Raw genomic sequence first — 20,773 nt, forward strand, 5'->3', positions numbered from 1 at the left:
GTGCCATTAACGTTGAAGTTAACGTGGACCATTTTGGGGTTGGAACGTGATGAATTGATTTTTGAGGGTTTAGAATTTCACATATGAAATCTCGTTGTAAAGTATAGTCCCTAAACCAACAATAATCCCTTCATACAAAAATTTTGTTTGTCACAAGTACAAACCCCTAAAATCTATAAACCGAAGTATTTAAACCTCGGGTCGTCTCTCAAAGGACTTGCAGGGTAGTGTTCTTGTTATTAGTTATGAACTTGTTTATTTTGGGGTTTTAGATGAGAAACATGAATAGTAAAGGGTAATGAAATTTTATTAACAAAATGATCTTGGCAAGGTTTGGTTGTCAAGAGTCTTCATCATTATCACTAGCCACAAGTATGGTAGTTTCAAGGATTAATCCCACTTAATCATCCTTAAGTCAATTAACAAAGAAAAGTCAAGTGAGTTATATCGATCCTAGTCCATAAATCCTAGCTTTTCACTAATTGGATTAATGAAGGCTAGAGTCAATGGCTATCAACTATCAATCAATTGGACATTAGTAATTCAAGAAATCCTAAGTTACCTTCTCAAGCCAAGAACATAGAATTCTATTCTAACATTCTTCCAAGCATTTAATCAAACACTTGGAAGGTACAAAAGAAAAATATAGCAAATCACAACAAGAATGAATTCTAACAACAATTGAATGCAAAGAATTAACAACAACAATCAAGAAAATCACAATTATCATGAATTACCTCAATATTGCATTATTGAAAGAAAACAAAGGAACAACAATCTATCCAAAACAAAATAAGGAATTACAATTATTAAAGCATATAACTAGAAAGAGAAAGAGGAGAAGAGTAAGAATTGATAAAGGAGAAGTGAATTAAAGCATGAATTAAACCTAGATATAATAGGAGAGATTAACCTAAAGCTAATCCTAATTCTAGAGAGAAGTGAGAGCTTCTCTCTCTAAAAAACTAACTCTAAACTAAAACTAACTCCTAGTGAATCAATCTATGCCTTCCCCTTTCATCCTTGGTCCTTTTAATCCTTTCTACCAGAGAGAGAGAGAGAGAGAGAGAGAGAGAGAGAGAGAGAGAGAGAGAGAGAGAGAGAGAGAGAGAGAGAGAGAGAGAGAGAGAGAGAGAGAGAGAGAGAGAGAGAGAGAGAGATTGTATTTTGTGTGAATGGAGCTCGAAAGAAATTGTGTTTAAGTTAGGGTGACTCAAATTTGCGACAGATTTATTAACATATTACAGAAGAATTATCTATCAGCAATAAGTTTAAAATCAAAACTTTTATTTTATGAACAGAATTATCAACAGATCTTATAATTTATCAGTAATTTTTCAAAAAGTTTTTTAATTTTTTTATCGAAAGAAAATTTGTCAAAAACCTATCGATATTTTCGACAGTAGAATTCTATCTTAATAATCCGTCTATAATTTTTTATTTTCTTATAGCATTTATGCATGTATCCTGAGTACTATATACTCGATTTAAGTTTTACATCATATTCCGAATGCATCTAAAATATATAATATTTTTGTTGTGTCGTATCCTAATTACTGCATCTCTGTAATATTTACTTTACGTGAGACTTTGTATTCAAAATGTGTAAAATTAGTATATCAATAAATATTTTACATATAAATTTTAATAAATATTATATTTAATTAATTTAAATAAAATAATCCGTATGGTTATTCACCTTTCTCTACCCCTCTCCCCCACCTTCTCCGACACGCATATTTCATGCGTGTATATAATTCAAATCTAGACAATGGAAGAGATGGCTTTAAAGGTATAAGAATCTAAGAAAAAGAAAAAGAAAAAGAAACGGAGAAAAGAAACCACCAAATCACATTCTGTCTAATTAGTGGCCTGATATAACCACCAGAAACTGCCCTTTTCTTAGTTTATTTTTTTATTAGGATTTGCTTTGTTCATTTTGTTTATGTGTCTGTTTATTGTTGGCCCCATAAAACGTGCGGAATCTTGCTCCTAGTTCTATATAGGAATAACAAAAGTACAGTATCTATTCAGTTTCTTTTTTTTTTTTTTTAAATATGATATATCAAACAATTTAATTCTATAAAAAAAAATAAAAAATACATACATGCGTGATTAGTTATGGGGAGACCATGTTTTAGGAAAGTTTTATTAAATAAAAATAAAGAAGAATGTCCACGTTTCACAATATGAGAAGCTACATATCCATTTCATAGTGTGTAAGATTATATGATGAGTTAGGTTCAATGATTAGTGGCATCGACAACAATATTTCAAAAGAGCTGCAAAGACTTTCAATTGTGAAAGAGAATCTTCTTTACAGAAAATAAAAAATAAAAAAGATATACAAGATCATGAGGTTTGAGAGAAAGGATGTGCACTTGAGAGGCGGAGAGGAATTAGGAAAAAGGGGTAGGAAGGTAGGTTATGATAAAAAATTAAAAATAGCGAAGCATAAAATAATGGTTACGTTGTTGTTGATAATGACAATGATTGTGTGGAGGAAAAACCATCCAGAACCTCATCACAAGGGAATTAAAGAAAGTGACAAAAGATAAAAGAAAAAATAAAAATAAAAGTAAATCAATCAGGAAGCTAAGGTTTTATGGGGAATATTTTCATTTATAAAATTCAAATAAAACAAAATTAGAGATTCCCAAAGCAAATTTGGTTTCATTCGTGTCCTCTTTTAATATATGTAAATCATTATTTATTAAAACCACGATTTTGGAAAAAGCTTCATAAAGCATAAATTTTTCAATCATAAATCATGGAATATATCAATAATTTTTTATCGTAAATCGTGGATGAGAACCACAAATTATGAAACAGGTTTGCTGATTGTAAATCAGGAATAAGAACCAGGGTTTATACATACGAATCCCTTGATAAATTGTAGATATAAACTACGAATTTGATTAAAAAAATGGCCAGTGAGAGGAGCTTATAATGTTAAATGATTTTGTTCAAGTAGCCAGCACTATGGATTAGGGCGTTCGCGACGTAGTTTAAATCGGTTTTGAGTCAAAAATTCATTCGATTTGAACATTAATTTTATTTGTAGTATCATTTGGATTGGATGTTTTTTCTTAAAAATTCCAATCCAATTCGATCTGATTTCAAGCGGGTTGAATTGGATTGGATTTGTGATTTTATAAATTAAAAAAAATTAAATATACTTAACAAGTCTCACCATTAAATTTTAAATAACCAACAATGACATAACAAATCTTAGCAATATCTTAAAAAATCAACAATAACGTAATAATAGAAATGAAATTATAGGCTAGTTAAAATAAATAAATACATCTCATTTGAAACATAAAATATTTATTAAATAATAGTAATACATGAATAATATAAAAATATATAACAAATTAAACATATTATAAGTAAAATTGTAAATATAACAGTAAAATAATAATATTATAACACATTGTGCGGTTTGGATTGAGTTAGATCGATTTTGAGAAGTATATTCGAAATCCGATCCGATCCATGCGTTTTGCAAAAAATGGAATCCAATCAAATCCAAATTAGTGCGGTTTTAATAAGATTTCAGTTTGTATTGTATTGGACTAGATGAGCACACTATAAGAAGAAAAGGGATGTTGGCACATTTTTTTCTTGCCACGCTTTAAAAGCATAGCCAAAAATGGTCAATAGCCATGCTTTTTTGAGGGATTATTGATTTGGCCACATTTTTTTTAAGATGCTTCAAAAACGTGACCATAAAGAGAAACCGGCACACTTTTATGTGGGTGGCGACTCTTAGTGATTTGGCCACACCTTTTTATGCCACGCTTCAAAAGTGTGGCCATAAAGAGAGCAACAGGCACGCTTTTAAAGCGAGCCAATAAAGTTACGTTACCATGACATTTTTAAAGCTTGCCAAAAGGTATGTAAAACTTTGGAAAGCAAAAGCACTTCATTAAGTAAAAACAAACGCATACCTCGAATCCTAACCAAAAGCTTCTTCATCGCGCCTCCAACCCTAACCCCAGAGCTTCATCGTGCTTCCGTCGAGCTTGGCTACCGTCTTCTTCATCTTCCTCATCTCTTCCTCATGACCCAGACCTAGAAAGCTCTAAGCCTCCATCTCTTCTCTCTTCTTCAAGTTGTGTTGTCACTGCCATCCTAGTGTCGTCATTCTATCACCGCCTTCGAACCCTAAGCACAATCTCGGGATCTTCTCATCCTCTACTCTCTCACACTTCCTTTGATTACACAACACACCAGCCTAGATCTATTCCTATGTTCTCAAATTTTAGATCCGAGGTTTGCATCTAATGCTTTTCATTTTTTATTTTTTCTAGCTTTTATTTTGCTTGCTACATTATTGGCTGCTGATTATTCAGTGGACTCGATTCGTTGATGTGGAAACGAAGGCAGCGACAGCAGGTAAGAGAGGTGGCAAGGTGGATACTTCATTGAAGGCATTGACATCAGCTTCAACCTCATAGAAGGCACCCGACCAACTCGCCAATGGTGTCGGAGATATTGAAATATCGGATTGAACCTTTACCGGTGTCCTCTGCTCACATCCCTTTTCCAGGGATGTTAGGGTCAGTAACACTTCGGATGATGTTGAATTCAATTGAATGTAATGTTTAGGGTTTTTCTTATTCTTTTGGCATTTGGCTTTAGCTATTTAAAGTTTTTAGTAACCAGTGGCATTATGCGTTTAATTAATAGATATTGTAATAATTACGTAGTGTGAAACATGAAGCATTCATTCTTGGAACTTCCAAGGGCAAGCACACCAACAAAGGATTTGATCTTTTCAATTCCACTGCACCAATACCAGATCTAAATGAGAAGCTTATTGTGGTTGGGCGAGTCATCAAGGGAGAGGATGTTGTTCAAGTAACTGAATTTGCGTCTCATTGTTATGTATGTCTCCTTTTTGTTGATCCTTATCCTTTCCCATTGATTTAAGGTTTTCTGCACATATTATCATGTCAAGGAAGTTAATGATTATCGTTTTTATTGCTAAATTTAAACAAATAATCAACTTCAAATGTGTTGTTCACTGCATATATTTGTTTTAAAATTTCATTTCATCTCCATCTGTATAGATAAGTTAATATTCTAACTTGATGTTGTATTTGGAATGAAATTCCCTCGAAGCAATTTCAATATTAGTTATTTCACTTATAATATTTCTTATTTCTGAGAAATAATGAATTAATACCAGCAACCTGTGTAAAATAAACCACTGGTTTCATTATTAAGCTTCATATTCATTGTCACATTACCCTGTGACAGAAAGTTGAAGAAGTGGATACAGTTAATCATTACAAACATAAATTCTCTATTGAGATACTTAATGTCACTCTTAAATAGAACATTTGAAGGCTAATTAATAGATGAGGAGCATAATGATGTCTCATATTCACACTGATTAACCGGTTTTGATATGGTTAAATGATTTTATAGGGACGGTGAACATTGTGGATTTCACCTGGGGCTTCATCAATCAAGCGTTTTAAGCCTTGATGTTGTTTTTTGCCATTGCATGTGTAGTTGTCAACAAAGGGATTATGCAATAGCCGCTTACAACCGAGTCCGCAGTGAAGAAGATTGAAGACAACAACACTTTGGTTTTCATTGTAGACATGCATGCTAATAAGAAGAAGATCAAGGATGCAGTGAAGAAAATGCATGACATCTAAGCCAAGAAAGTGAACATTTTGATCAGGTGGGCATTTATGCAGTCATTGGTAAATTGAAATTTGTTTATAATCAAATAACCTATCTTCATATAAATTTATGTGTATTACTTTCTTGCAAGCCTGATGGAACACCCCATTGTGATTCCTTGGATGTAGCAAACAAGATTGGAATCATCCAAGGTGTTTCCTAGCTTTACCCAGGTCACTTTTATTTAGATATTAGTCTGTCTTATGGTGGTATTTTGTAGCTTTTTATTTGGTGTATTTTGTTTCAGTTTGAATTAATCTTAGACCGTTGGAAGAGCTTTCAAACTTATACAAAGCAGATATACTTCTATGTGAATCGGGAGTAGGTAATTTTCTTTAACAAGATTGCTTGTAATATATGATATTTCACATATATATTTCATCACCTTAGAAATTGAGCTCAATAAAAAAAAATTTGGATGCTCACTGAACTTCTTCTGCAGATCATCTGGCTATCAATTTCAGCAGGGAGCTGGCTGACTATATCATTTGGTTTGCTTAATTGCATAACTGTTATTAACTGTTATCTGAACTATTTGTTGTAACTGCTATCTATACTTGTGCTTTTCTTGTCTGTTTTGCCTGTGTTTACTCTGGTGTGGTACTTTTGTTGATTGAGTATTGGTGCTGAATTGATATTAGTGTTAATTGATTTCGTGATTGATTTTTGAATCTTTTTCTTTCTTGATTTAAAATTTTAAGTTTGGTGTCCCGTTGGTAATCTTTTCATTTAGTTTAATTTTCTTGTTTATCTTCTTTATCTTATCTTTTTCTTTGATTTTCAAAATTTTGTTATCTTATCTTTATTTTAAAATTCAAATTTTAAAAGTTTAGTAGTTTGTTTGTCTTCATTTCTTTCAAATTTGAATTTTTTAATTTTCAAATCTTATCTTATCTTGTTTACCTCTTTCGACCTTATCTTTTTAATCCTAAAATTTCAAAATTTCCTTTTGACTTTTCCTTTTTAAGGTTCAAAATTTTTTAAAATCAAATCTTCATATCTTGTTTGTTAATTGATTGTTTTAGCTTCTTTCGAAAATTTTTAACCTCTTTCTCTCTCATCTTTTTCGAAAAATTTTAAACTATTTCCCCTCTTTATTTTTGAAAACTCCTTTTTAAATAAAAGACACCTTTATTTTCTTTTCTCTTTATCTGAGTTTCTCACAAGGAGCTCTCTATATTCTGACATAGAGACTCCCTTGTTTTCTCCTTTCTGGTTTCTTTTTTTTTGTTTATGAGCAGGAATAGGGATAGAGAAGCTCTTCTTGATCCTGATCCTGAACCTGAGAGATTCTTAAGAAGGTGTCTACAACAAGCTTAAGCCAGTAGAACCAGAGGGAATCTTGCAGATGCTCTTAAACAAGAAGCTTAAGATACAACTATGACAGCCAATCCAGACGCTGGAGGAGACGCAAGAAAGGTCCTTGGATCTTAACTACACCCACATTTGATTTCTATGGGTGCAGCATCTCCAAAGCTACCATAGGTGCAAACAAGTTTGAGCTTAAGCCTCAACTGGTCACTCTAGTAAAACAGAATTACCAGTTTCATGGACTCCCGCAGGAGGACCCCTACAAATTCATCTCTGATTTCCTACATATTTGTGACACTGTCAAGACTAATAGAGTAAATCCATAGGTTTACAAGCTCATGCTCTCCCCTTTACTGTAAAGGACAGAGCAAGGCTATCGTTGGATTCTCAACCTAAGGAGAGACTGGAAACTTGGGAGAAGGTGGTCAATGGATTTTTGACCAAGTTCTTTCCACATCAGAAGCTAAGAAAGCTTAGGGTGGAAGTCTAGACTTTCAGACAGAAAAATGGAGAGTCCCACTATGAAGTTTGGGAAAGGTACAAATAGTTGATCAGAAGATGCCCTCTTAACATGATCTCAAAGTGGACCATGTTAGAGATCTTCGATGATGGCCTATCTAAGATGTATAATATATCACCAGACCACTCTGTTGGTGGTTCCCTTTACGTGAAGAAGATTCTTGATGAGGCGCAGGAGCTCATTGATATGGTTGCCAACAACCAATACATGTACACTTCCGAGAGAAACCTTGTTAACAATGGGATGGCTCAGAATAGGGGAGTCATGGAGGTGGACACTCTGGATTCCATTTTAGCTTAGAACAAGCTCATGTCCCAGCAGATCAATATGATCTCTCAATACTTGAGTGGGATAAAGTGCTCAGCTGCTTATTCCCCAGAAGAAGCCTATGAGGCGGACGCTGGTGACACTGCATGGACCACCATAGAGGAGGTGAACTACTTGGGAAACACCTCTAGAAACTCCAACAACAATCCCTATGTGAATACTTTCAATCAGGGATGGAGAAATCATCCCAACTTTGGGTGGAGAGATCAGTAGAGGCCTCAACAAGGCTTCAACAGCTATCAGGGAGGAACGAACCAGAACCGGTTCAACAACAGACCGTTCCAACCCTCTCAGCAGTAGATGGAGACTTCCGCACAGAGCCTCTCTGACCTGGCTACTATAGTCTATAACCTCTTCAAGACCGCTCACAGTTTCATGGTAGATACTTGGTCTTCCATTCGAAATTTGGAGATACAGGTAGGTCAGCTGAATAAGAGAATCCCAGAGACCTCCTCCAACACTCTTCCAAGGAACACTGAAGTAAACCCAAGCGAAGAGTGCAAGGCTCCCACTATGGAAGCTAAGGTCGAATCTAAAGAGGAACCAGCTATGGAGGAACTGAAGGAGATCAAGGCTCAGGAGGAGACTAGAAGTGTCACCATGCACGTCCCTATGAAGATGGAGGAGCTTGAAGAACAACCCTCTCCAGACGTGTAAGAGAAACCTAAGGAAGAGCAACTTTATCTGTTCTTGGCAATCCTCAGGAAGCTGTAAGTCAATATCTCTTTTGCACAGTCATTGGAATAGAATCCCTCTTATATGGCCTGTCTGAATAATGTTATCTCTGAGAAGACGACCTCGAAGGGAGAGGAGATGGTGATACTGACCAAGAAATACAGTGCCTTGGTCCAGAAGAAGCTACCTCCGAAGATGCCAGACCCTGGAAGCTTCCTTATTCCTTGCACTATAGGGACCATCACATTTGAGAGGGCATTATGTGACATTGGCTCTTGCATTAACGTTATGCCTCTCTTAGTAATAAGGAAGCTGGGACTCCAACAGGTGCAGCCCACCAGAATCTCACTGAAGATGGCAGACAAGTCCCTTAAACGGGCATATGGTATGGTGGAAAACGTCCTCATAAAGATTGAAGACCTTTACCTCCCTGTAGACTTCGTGATACTAGACACTGGGGAGGACAGAGACAACTCCATCATCCTTGGAAGGCATTTCCTATCTACTGCCAAGGCCTTAATTAACGTGGAAAAAGGAGAGATGATCTTGAGGCTATGGGAGGATCATATACTATTTAAGATCCCCAACCCCCACTCTCCAACAGATAGAGAAGGTACCATTGTGCAACACTTAGTATTTTAGCCCTCTCTCTCAGTACAGAGTCTTACAGAGCCCCCTGACATCAGACCTAAGTTTGGTGTTGGGAATCCACCATCAGCTACTGAGGAAGGAGGTACCAGGAAGAAAGTACCCAAGGGCTGGATGAACAAGAAGATTCCAACCGAAGACTTCTCACTTGGCATGCAGGTTGTCTTCACTAGAAGTCTAGTCATTCTACACACAATGAACTGGATCCTGTCTCTGGAGTATGTTGAGTTGATCCATGAGAGCACAGGACGGAAGTTCACCATGAGGGGCGAGGATCTAACCCCCTATCAACCTCCATAAAGGAGTTGTCCATCAAACTAGTAATGGCAAAGAAGTGCTTGTTGGGAGGCAACCCAATCATACGTAGAGTATTTTCTTTCCTTTGTTTAATTTAGTTTAATTTTATATAATTTTATTTTCTACTCATTTCCATAATTTTCCCTTGTTTTTTAGCATTTGTGATCATGTATAGCACGTAGAACAGGAATAGCACGCTAATGAATCCATATTTGATGATAAATTTTTGATTGATTTGAGTGGATTTCATCATATAAACCCACATTTATTCATCCAAATAGTATACTTTTGTGTTCTATCCCTAAGTTGAGCTTAATTGTGAAAACATGCTAATTTGAGCTTAATTTAATCAATTTTATCCCACTTTCATCCCATTCGATGCCTTGATGGTTTTGATGAGTGATTTCAGGTGTAATAAGTTGGAATGGCTTGATAAGAGTAGGGGAGAAGCATGCAATAGGGAGAAAACATGAAGAAATCAAAGGAGGAGCACACAGCCATGTGTGTATGCACAACATCCTGTGCGTACACACAAGAGGAAAATTTAACACGCGTGCATATGTACACATCTGTGGATACGCACGAATCAATGCACGTGACTCACTTAAAGAAAAATGCTGGGTGCAATTTCTGGGCCTCCAAAGTCCAGTTTTGGACTTTTTGAAGCTGATTGAGTGCTATATCAAAGGGGGCATCATTCCATATCAAGTGGAGAGCAATTAGGGCTAGTTTAGAAACATGCTTTAGGTTATATTCTAAAGAGAGAAGCTCTCTATTCTCTCTAGAATTAGGGTAGAATTCTCTTAGATCATGTTTTATTTCTTGCTTTGTTGTAGTTCCTTTTACTTTTCCTTGTTCTATTGCTTTGATTCTTCTATTTCTCCTTTTTATTTCTTGTATCTGGTTATGTTATTGTTGATGCACAATTATTAAGTTCAATTTCCTTTAATACAATTTATATTTTCAAGTTCTTATTGTTTAATTGAATTGTTATTATTATTTTCTTGCATTTAATTTGGTAGTTGTAGATTTTATTATTTCTTGTTATTTTACTATGATTTCTTTTTATGCCTTCCAAGTGTTTGATAAAATACTTGGTTGGATTTTTGCCTAGTTTTTCACACTCTTGTTTGGAAAATTGGGTAATTAGGTGAACTTGAGTGGTGGATGTCCATTCTACATTGTGTGAGGATTGTTAGTTGATTTGGTTTTCATAAACTCTAAGCCTTCCATTAATAGAGTTGGCTATGACTTGTGGATTGAGATCAATTATACCCTTTTGACTAATTCTCGATGTTAGGATTGACTAATTGGGATTAATTGTACACAATTACCATGTTTGGGGTCAATAAGTAGGATAGGAATCCTTAATTTCCCAATTCTTGCCAAGAGACCTTTTTGCCATTTAATATCCATTTTCATTGCTTTTACTTGCTTCCCATTTAATTACATGCCATTTTAATTTCTTGCCTTTTGCAATCAAAATCCCTTTTTTCCTCCATAGCCAATAATTGAGCATTTCATTGCAACTCTTAGGGAAGATGACCCGAGACTTAAAACTTTCGGTTATTTTGTATTGATTGTGACATCCTTGAATTAAAATTTGATGTTGGTCAATTGTTGGGTTTGGACTATACTTGCAACTCCAATTATATTTTGAGAAAAATTTCTTGCCCTCTAAGAAGTACAAATGTATGATAGACTAGACTAGAGGTGCGAAAGTCCACTCTTGGGTCCACTTTGGTTGAGTACTTAGGCTGAGCTTGGTGTCCATCTTGAGGAATGGGCATTGAATGCCCATTAGGTGGTTGATCCACGCTGCCTTGCTTCATGGTGGGCATTGAACGCCCCAAAGGGGGTAGTTCTTGGGCGTTCAACACTAGCTTATCTCATTGGGGCATTGAACGCCAAAAATGGGGTAGTTCTTGGGCGTTCAACGCCCAATATGGGCAGGCTCCATCACAAAAAAGTGTAGACCATTATATATTGTTGGAAAGCTCTGAAAGTTAGCTTTCAAAAGCTATTCCGAAGGCATCATTTTGACCTATGTAGCTCCAGAAATGCTCATTTGAGTGTACAGAGGTCAGAATCTGACAGCATCTGCTACGCTTTCCTTTCCTCTGAATTAGACTTTGCCAAAGCTCCTCAGTTTCAGCCAAAAATTACCTAAAATCATCATAAAACACAAACACTCAAAGTAGAATCCAAAAATATGAATTTTGCACTAAAATCTATGAAAATATAATAAAACTTGAACAAAACATAACAAAAATAATATGAAAATGATGCCAAAAGGGTATAAAATATCCGCTCATCAGAACACCAAAGTTAAACTGTTGCTTGTCCCCAAGCAACCAAAAAAAGTAGGCTTAAAAAGAAGAGTGGGATACAGTAAATCTCATAGTTTTTCAATGAAGCTCAATTCCAATTGATGAGTGGGGCTAATAACCATTTACTTCTGAATAGTTTTGGCATCTCACTATTCATTGAAGCTCAGAAGTGTTGGTGTCTTTAGGAGTTCAGAATCTGGATGACATTATTGACTCTCTTAGTTTAGCTCTTTTTGATTCTTGAACACAGCCTCTTTTGAGTCTTGGTCGTGACCCTAAGTGCTTTGTTTTCCTGTATTACCACTAGATACATAAACGCCACAGACATTTAACTGGGTGAACCCCCTAGGATTGTGATTCAGCTTTGCTAGAATTCCCAGCCAGTGGTGTCCAGAGTTCTTAAGTATACTCTTTTACTTTAGATCACAACTTTAACTACTCAGTCTAAAACTTTTCACTTGACATCTTCACATCACAAGCATTTAGTTAGTGGGGAGGACCTCATTTGAAGTTTTAGCCCAAGAGTTTGTTTCTTTTAGGCCCTTTTAACCATTGATGCTCAAAGCCTTGGATCCTTGCTCTTGCCTTTTGGTTTAAAGAGCTATTGGCTTTTTCTGTCTTTTTTTTCACTTCTTTCTCTTTTTCTTTCCTCTTTCTACTTTTTCTTGCTTCAAGAATCAATATTTGGATTTTTTAGATTACCAATAATACTTCTCCTTTTTCATCATTTTTTCAAGAGCCAACAATCTTAACTCTAACATCAAATATGCACTGTTAATTCATGCATTCAGAAAATGAAAGTAATGCCACCACATCAAATAATTAGACTATTCTTATTATATAACTCGAAATTTATGTATCTCCCTATTATTTTTCAAATAAAATTTTCTTTTAAGTATGCTGAGAAATACGTGGAATATTTCATAGCTTTAAGACATAAACAAAGAATGATCATGCACTTAAAAACAGGAAACAGACAATAAAACATAACGAAAAGCAGAAAAATAACATAGGCAAAGGAATGGAACGTGACTACCTTAGTGACGACGGCTACTGCTTCCTCTAGTGGATCCAATGGAGCGTTTGAGCTCCTCTATGCCTTTGTTGCTCTTCCCTCATAGCTCTTTCATCTTCTTTTATTTCATGGAGGATTGTGGATTGCTCTTGGTGTTTTAACCTCAGCTGATTCGTGTTGGAGCTTAATTCTCCTAGAGAAGTGTTCAGTCAGTCCCAATAGTTTCTAGGAGGAAAATACATCCCTTGACGTATCTTAGGGATTTCTTGTTGAGGCAGTTCCCCATGCTCTTGCTGTGGTTCAAATCCCGGCCCTGTAGCATGCTCTATCCTTCTTTTAGTGATGGGCTTGTCCTCCTCAATGGGGATGTCTCCTTCTATGACAATTCCATTTGAGTTGTATAAGTGACAGATAAGATGTGCGAATGCCAACCTTACTTTGGTAGAAGGCTTTTCTGCCACCTTGTACAGCTCTTGAGGTATCACCTCATGTACCTGACGTACGAAAAATTACCGATTAAGAATTTAATTAAGAAATCAGTGTTGCAAGTACAATTCTTAATCAATAAAAATTCTGCGTATCAATTTAAAAGGGTTTTCACAAAATTTAGAAATAAATACTATGAGTAGAAATCCCAGGTCGTCTCCCAACGAGTTGCTAAGAGAGTGTGAATTATTGATTAGGAGTTTTCTCAGAAATTTGGAGTTTGAGAAATGGGCAAATAAATAATTATAACTTAACAAGAGATTTATGAAATTTGAATAAAGGCCTTGGCTTAGGGAAGATTAATTGGAAGTTCTATCCTCATTGGAATTATCAAGATAAATAATAATAGGTTGTTATTCCTACTTAGTTATCCCTCAACGAATGAAGGAAAGTTAAGTAGTTGAGCCAACTTCTATTCACAAGTCTTAATCCTCTCCCTTGGGAAGGATTAGCGTTAGTGGTGCACGAAATTCAATCACACTTTTGCAACTCCGCACAACTAACCAGCAAGTGTACTAGGTCGTCCAAGTAATAATACCTTACGCGAGTAAGGGTCGATCCCACAAATATTGTCGGCTTGAAGCAAGCTATGGTGATCCTGTAAATCTTAGTCAGGCGGATTCAAATGGTTATGAGGTTTTGATAATCAAACGAAAAATAAAACGTAAATTAAAATAAAGGTACTTATGTAATCCATTGGTGGGAATTTCAGATAAGCGTTTGGAGATGCTTTGTTGCTTCTGAACTTCTGCTTTCCTATTGTCTTCACCCAATCATGCGTGCTCCCTTCCATGGCAAGCTGTATGTTGGTGGATCACCATTTTCAATGGCTACCATCCGTCCTCTCAGTGAAAATGGTCCAAGTACGGTTATTGTACGACTAATCATCTGTCGGTCCTCACTTGTGTCAGAATAGGATCTCTCTATCCTTTTGCACACTGTCACTGTGCACAACATTCGTGACTTTAAAGCTCGTCATAGTCATCCCATCCCAGATCCTACTCGGAATACCACAGACAAGGTTTAGACTTTTCGGATCTCAGGAATGCTGCCAATTGGTTCTAGCCTATACCACGAAGGTTCTAATCTCACGGATTCGAATGCTCTATTGTCAGGAGAGGCGAATCAAATCCATGGATCAGAGACCCAAGAGATTATACTCTGGCTGTTGTCTAGTGACTACGTTGAATATCATGTAGACTACTTATGGTTGTCAGGCACTGATGAGCGGATAATTTATACGCTTTTTGCATCGTTTTTATATAGTTTTTAGTATGATTTAATTAGTTTTTAGTATATTTTTATTAGTTTTTAGGCAAAATTCACATTTCTAGACTTTACTATGAGTTTGTGTGTTTTTTTGGCTGAAATTAAGGGACTTGAGCAAAAATCTGATTTAGAGGCTGACAAAGGACTGCTAATGCTGTTGGATTCTGACCTCCCTGCACTCGAAGTTGATTTTCTGGAAATACAGAACTTCAAATGGCACGCTCTCAATTGAGTTAGAAAGTAGACATCCAGGACTTTTCAGTAATATATAATAGTCCATACTTTGCGCGAGTTTTGACGACGTAAAGTGGCATTAAAACGCCAGCTCTCTGCCCTTTTCTGGCATCAAAATGCCAGAACTGGCATAAAAGTTGGAGTTAAACGCCTAAACTGGCACCAAAGCTGGTGTTTAACTCCAAGGAAGACCTCTTCATGTGAAAGCCTTAATGCTCAGCCCAAGAACACACCAAGTGGGCCCGGAAGTGGATTTCTGCATCATTTACCTATTTTTGTAAACCCTAGTAGCTAGTTTCATTATAAATAGGACCTTTTACTATTGTATTTTCGTCTTCGGATCATAGAGACATTCTGGATATCATATTTTTATACTTGGGGAGGCTGGCCATTTGGCCATGCTTGGACCTCCAGACCACTTATGTATTTTCAACAGTGGAGTTTCTACACACCATAGATTAAGGTATGGAGCTCTGCTGTTCCTCGAGTATTAATGTAATTACTACTATTTTCTATTCAATTCCAGCTTATTCTTGTTCTATGATATTCACTCGCACTTCAACCTGATGAATGTGATGATCCGTGACACTCATCATCATTCTCACCTATGAATGCGTGACTGACAACCACTTCCGTTCTACTTAAGATTGAGTGTGTATCTCTTAGCCTCCATTCCAAAAGATCGGAGTCTTCGTGGTATAAGCTAGAATTATTGGTGGCCATTCCTGATATCTGAAAAGTCTAAACCTTGTCTGTGCTATTCCGAGTAGGATCTGGGAAGGGATGACTGTGACGAGCTTCAAACTCGCGAGTGTTAGGCGTAGTGACAGATGCAAAAGGATCACTGGATCCTATTCTAACATGATCGAGAACCGACAGATGATTAGCCGTGCGGTGACAGCGCATTTGGACCATTTTCACTGAGAGGACGGGAAGTAGCCATTGACAACGGTGATGCCCAAAATACATCTTGCCATGGAAAGGAGTATAAAGGATTAGATGAAGGCAGTAGGAAAGCAGAGATTCAACAGGAACAAAGCATCTCTATGCACTTATCTAAAATTCTCACCAATGAATTACATAAGTATCTCTATCTTTATTTTCTGTTTATTTTTCTTTTAATTATTAAAACTCCATAACCAATTTGAATCTGCCTGACTGAGATTTATAAGATGACCATAGCTTGCTTCAAGCTGACAATCTCCGTGGGATCGACCCTTACTCACGTAAGATTTATTACTTAGACGACCCAGTACACTTGCTGGTTTGTTGTGCGAAGTTGTGAAAAAGAGTTGAGATTACAATTGTGCGAACAAGTTGTTGGCACCATTGTGTATCACAATTTCGTGCACCATGTTTTTGGCGCCGTTGCCGGGGATTGTTCGAGTTTGGACAACTGACGGTTCATCTTGTTGCTCAGATTAGGTAATTTTCTTCTTATTTTGTTTTCAAAAAGTTTTCAAAAATCTTTTAAAATTTTTCTTCTTTTTCATTTTTCTAAAAGAACTTTCGAAAAATCCAAAAAAATTCATAAAACCATAAAAACTCAAAAATATTTCATGGTTCTTGTTTGAATCTAGAGCCATATTTTAAATTTGGTGTCAATTTCATGATTTTAATTTTCTTTCAATTTTCAAAACACATACATTGTATTCTTGATGATCTTCCGTCATTCTTGATGAATTGCCTTATTTTGTAACAACCCCCCGTTTTTCAAGTACGTGAAATCTTTTTTGAAGGCACGGATTTCTCCAAAAGATTAGTAAAGGGAACACCTCTTATATATCATAAAGTATCTCAATCCTCATTGTTATTATGTCATCTTTAAGCTAGAACCTTTTTGAGGCAAGCTCGATAACACAGTGATGAAGAATCTAGTTTTTAAACCGTATCGGTTACGAGTGTTTATTCTAGTTGTCGTAAATAGTCTCAGTTTGATGAACCGGACTAGATTCATGAGAGAAGAGAGATAATAGTATAGTATTATCATTACATTAGTATTAGAAGATGCTTGAATGATATTATAAGGTTACCTGGTTTGTTTTAGTTAAAAGCAGGAAATCGGTTTAACCGGGTTCACAATTTACTGGTGCAGCTTAGCACCGGCACTCTCTGATGACTTTAACAATGCTAAGGCCTCATCAGACATGATCTATTCTCATATTAAATATGTTACTAGTGTCTTTTATGCTAGTAGCTCGGAAAAGAATTTTTAGAGATGTTTTTACGTGTGTTCTGATACACCTAGTTTTAGTAGTTATACACCTGAGATATTTTAATAATATTTTAATCCAACTTCAAGCCAACCAATCAAAACTCACCCTACACCCCCAAGACACTCCAAGGCTGTCTCATTTCTTCATTTTGGCCGAAAATAACGAGAGAAAAGAGAGAAATTTTCTTGAACACTTAATCTTCAAAGCTTGATTTCTTTTGAATTAAAACTCAAATCAAAATTCTGATTTCACCAAAATGATCCTTTCTTCTTTCTCTACATAACCATATAACATATCAAGGCCAGAAATAAGGTGAGATGGCTGTCTCCCTCCCTCTTCAATTCGGTTTTCAAGGAAAACCATGCAAAACATGTGTTTTCTTGATGTTTTTCCTTAGGAATCATGCTTAACTTGGCTTGAGGGCCAAGAAACGTGAATTTACAGAAAGTATAAGGTTAGAAATCACTTCCTAACATGCTGAATGAGATTTGGTTAGTTGAGGGTTTTTGGATTTAAAGTTGTTCTTGATGTGATTTAGGAGGAAAAAGTGCTTAAGGACCACCTAAAAGTCTAACCGAATTAGGAGCAGCAAAACCAGGTAGGGTGTGACGAAATTAATCTTGATTGATTGTGTTTGAGATGTGTGATTATGATATGGTTAGGTTATGCTTGAAATTGATTGCTTATATGAGTTATTCTTGGTGAAAGTTTGTTGAAATTTTCATGAAATTTGATGATATTCAAGCTATGAATGTTGTTCTTGAGGGCTGATGGAAAGATGAACCATAGAGCTTAAATTGGGATTCAATTTGTGTTAAAATCATGTGAAAAAGATGGGGTTTTAGTGGCTGAGAATTTATTATGAATTTTAGTAGAAATTGGTTGCTGAAAAGATTGAAAAACGGGTAAAAACAGGGAAAGAATCTGAAGAATTTATGAAAATATGAAGAACACTTTGAGTGTGGTGAAGAACAATGAAGAACACCTTTTTGATTCATAAAAGGGCAAGGAAGTAATTAATTTGGTGCTTGGGGGGTTATTTTGTAATTTCTGAAAGATAGGGTGGTTAAAGTAGAAACATTAAAAGTTACGGGTGGTAAAAAGTGAATTTTAAAAGTTAAAAGTAAAAGGTAAGTTGATTTTTCGAAAATTAATGATAAAATAATAAATAATAATAAAATATTAAATAATAATATCTATTTATAAATAATATTTTAATAAAAATAATAAAATAATACAGAAAATGCAGTTTTTTGTAAAAGCTTTAGAAAGACAACTTTAAGGGCCAGTTTGGCTAAACTTCTTAAATAAGTTCTTTTGAAAAAGGAGCTTAAAATATAAGACTTTTATTAATAATAACTTTTAAATAAGTTATTTTGAGTTTGGATAGTTATTATAAAAGTCCTTATTTTAAAGTTGTGCATTAAATAAGAGTGATAAAATAGCTTTTGAAAATAGGAGAAGTCACATTTTTTAAATTCTTCAAAAGCTCTTAAATAACTTTTTGAAAAGTTAAAAGTTTATCTAAAAAATTGTACCAAACACATTAATGTAACTTTCTATAAGTCAAAAGTTGAAAAAAGAAACTTTTTGGTGTTTCCCAAACGGACCCTAAGTGTAGAATCTCATAATTACCTTCATAAAACACTTAGGGAATGGTAATAACATGCTATTGAGGCAAAGATAAAAGAAAGATAAAAAGTTGAAGAAAAGATAAAAGTCAAAGAAAAAGTCTGTAAAGATTTAATGACAGAAACAGACAGAGATTAGTGAACGAACTAGGGCAACATAGTTAGTCCTTAAGTTGCAACTAGGGTTAGGTATAATATGAAAAGTAATAATGTTTCAGTATAGACTTAATGAACCTATACTTCGGACAGACTAACTATTCTTACCAAAATTTACATAAGCTTTAAATACATTTGTTAAGCAAAATAGAGAACAAAGTAATCATAGTAAAGTAAAGAGATAAAGAGAAAAAGAGTAATACAGATACAGAGGAAAGAGCGATTAGAGAAAAGTAAATAGATACAAAGAAAAGAGAAACCAGAACAGAGTAAAGAGATATAAGGATAAAAGAGTAATATGATAAAGAGAATAGAGGACAAGTAGAGGCCTGTTGAAAAGTCATTTGTTACGTTAAGGCAACCCCAGAGATATCTTTGTTTTCATCTGCTGCATTGTGGCAGTCAGATGGATGGTAGTACGACCACTGAGAATGCTTTCCTAGGATACCTTGCTATAATGCTTTGCTGTAGGACAGATGTTACTTACAGAGGTATCGAGATCAGTGTATTCATGTAAGACAGAGGTTGCTTACAGTGTGTCTGTAGTTGCTCCTGTAAGACAGAGGTTGCTTACAGTGAGTGTGTTGTTGCTCCTGTAAGCCATAGGTTGCTTACAGTGAATGTGTTGTACTCATGTAAGACAGAGGTTGCTTACAGTGAGTGTGTTGTTGCTCCTGTAAGACAGAGGTTGCTTATAATGAGTGTGTTGGGCGTATATCGGCTAATAAGTGCCACCCTGCAAGACAAAGGTTTCTTGCAGTGGGTATTGCCAACAGGAAAGCCTTATCCAGATAGAGGTTGATGGGTAAAGTCGGGAGCGGGTATGTAACCGACAAATGAGCTCATTACCTGCACTAGGGCTAGACATGCATCATACTTGGTTGCGCATTTCCTCTGTTATGATTGTTGTTTAAATGTATGCCTTCTTTGTTTTCATTCTATTCTCTGTGTCTCTATTTTGTTTTCTTGTATTTTTTTGTTTGTGTTTTGCTTTTTGTTTTCTCTATTTTTTCTATTTATCTGTTTCTTCTGTCTGCTGCTTCTCGATATTCTGCTATTTATAGGCTAAACAACACAGAATTAATGAATGTAACTAATAACCCCGGCCCTACTAAGAACTCCCAAGTTCTTACCCCTTCTCTCTTCCTTCCTCCTTCAGATGGAAGCATCAGTACCCTTCCGTATTTGCTAATGACTGTTCTGCAAAGAGGATTCCGCTCTAGGTAGTTCTGAGTCTAAAGTGAACTTTGTTACCTGTTTATATGTATATACTGTGAGGCCAGCCAACGTCTGCACCCTGCTTATCTATAAACTTTAGCCTAACTCCTCCATACGATGTTGCTGTTATGTGGCCACTCGATGAAGTACTTGAGAGACGCTCTTTGATGACATATGATCGTGCAGAGGAGTAGTAGATGACCTTCTACCTTTTGATGATGTTTCACCTGACTTGAGTTTTGAAGACCTAGAACGTACTTTCCCTCGCTTTAGTAGTTTAGAGGGACTAGGTGAGTATAAAGTCTAGGCTAGCCTGGGCGCCAGCTTAGGGACTTTTTGAACAGGTCAGGACCTGGGATGTTTTATGTATATATATGTATATAGTTATTATCTAGCTATGTCTAGGTGTGTTCTAACTAAAAGTCTATACTCTAATAAAGGCTGGATCACCGAATATTATCAACTGCTTGAGATGTATTTATTTGTGGTTGTTTATAACTGTTTTATCTAGTATTATTTGTGAATTACTTATGAATGATTCTGTTTATTAATCCAAACATTTTAAAAAAAGTACCTCACAAACTAATTACGATTTTAACAACTAATCAGGCTCATATAATAAATAATAGATAATAATTTGGAAGACAAGTTGGTAGCGCTCAGTTTCTAGTATGATCATGACGTACCAAAAATTGGGTCGTTACAATTTGGTATCAGAGCAGTTCGTTCCCAGTAGA

The 20,773-nt window shown here is 35.7% G+C and overlaps 1 long non-coding RNA gene and 1 other non-coding gene across 11 annotated transcripts; one reads left to right on the plus strand and one right to left on the minus strand.

The window, feature by feature from the left end:
- Positions 1–3,908: 3,908 nt before the first annotated feature.
- LOC130967683 (uncharacterized) lies at positions 3,909–20,540 on the plus strand. 10 transcript variants are annotated; one of them, XR_009081413.1, is made up of 7 exons: positions 3,909–4,278; positions 4,359–4,603; positions 4,716–4,893; positions 5,440–5,701; positions 5,795–6,028; positions 6,146–6,194; positions 19,978–20,540. It is a non-coding gene; the product is annotated as an uncharacterized LOC130967683 (long non-coding RNA). The 10 variants fall into 10 exon arrangements; XR_009081419.1 differs by lacking the exon at positions 6,146–6,194 and having other exon boundaries at positions 5,795–5,855; positions 5,951–6,028; XR_009081415.1 differs by lacking the exon at positions 19,978–20,540 and having other exon boundaries at positions 5,795–5,876; positions 5,951–6,028; positions 6,146–10,412.
- Positions 7,484–7,587, minus strand: LOC130972154 (small nucleolar RNA R71). The gene has a single exon (XR_009083349.1). It is a non-coding gene; the product is annotated as a small nucleolar RNA R71 (small nucleolar RNA).
- Positions 20,541–20,773: the final 233 nt, after the last annotated feature.

Source organism: Arachis stenosperma, chromosome 3, assembly GCF_014773155.1.
Source record: "Arachis stenosperma cultivar V10309 chromosome 3, arast.V10309.gnm1.PFL2, whole genome shotgun sequence".
NCBI lineage: Eukaryota > Viridiplantae > Streptophyta > Magnoliopsida > Fabales > Fabaceae > Arachis > Arachis stenosperma.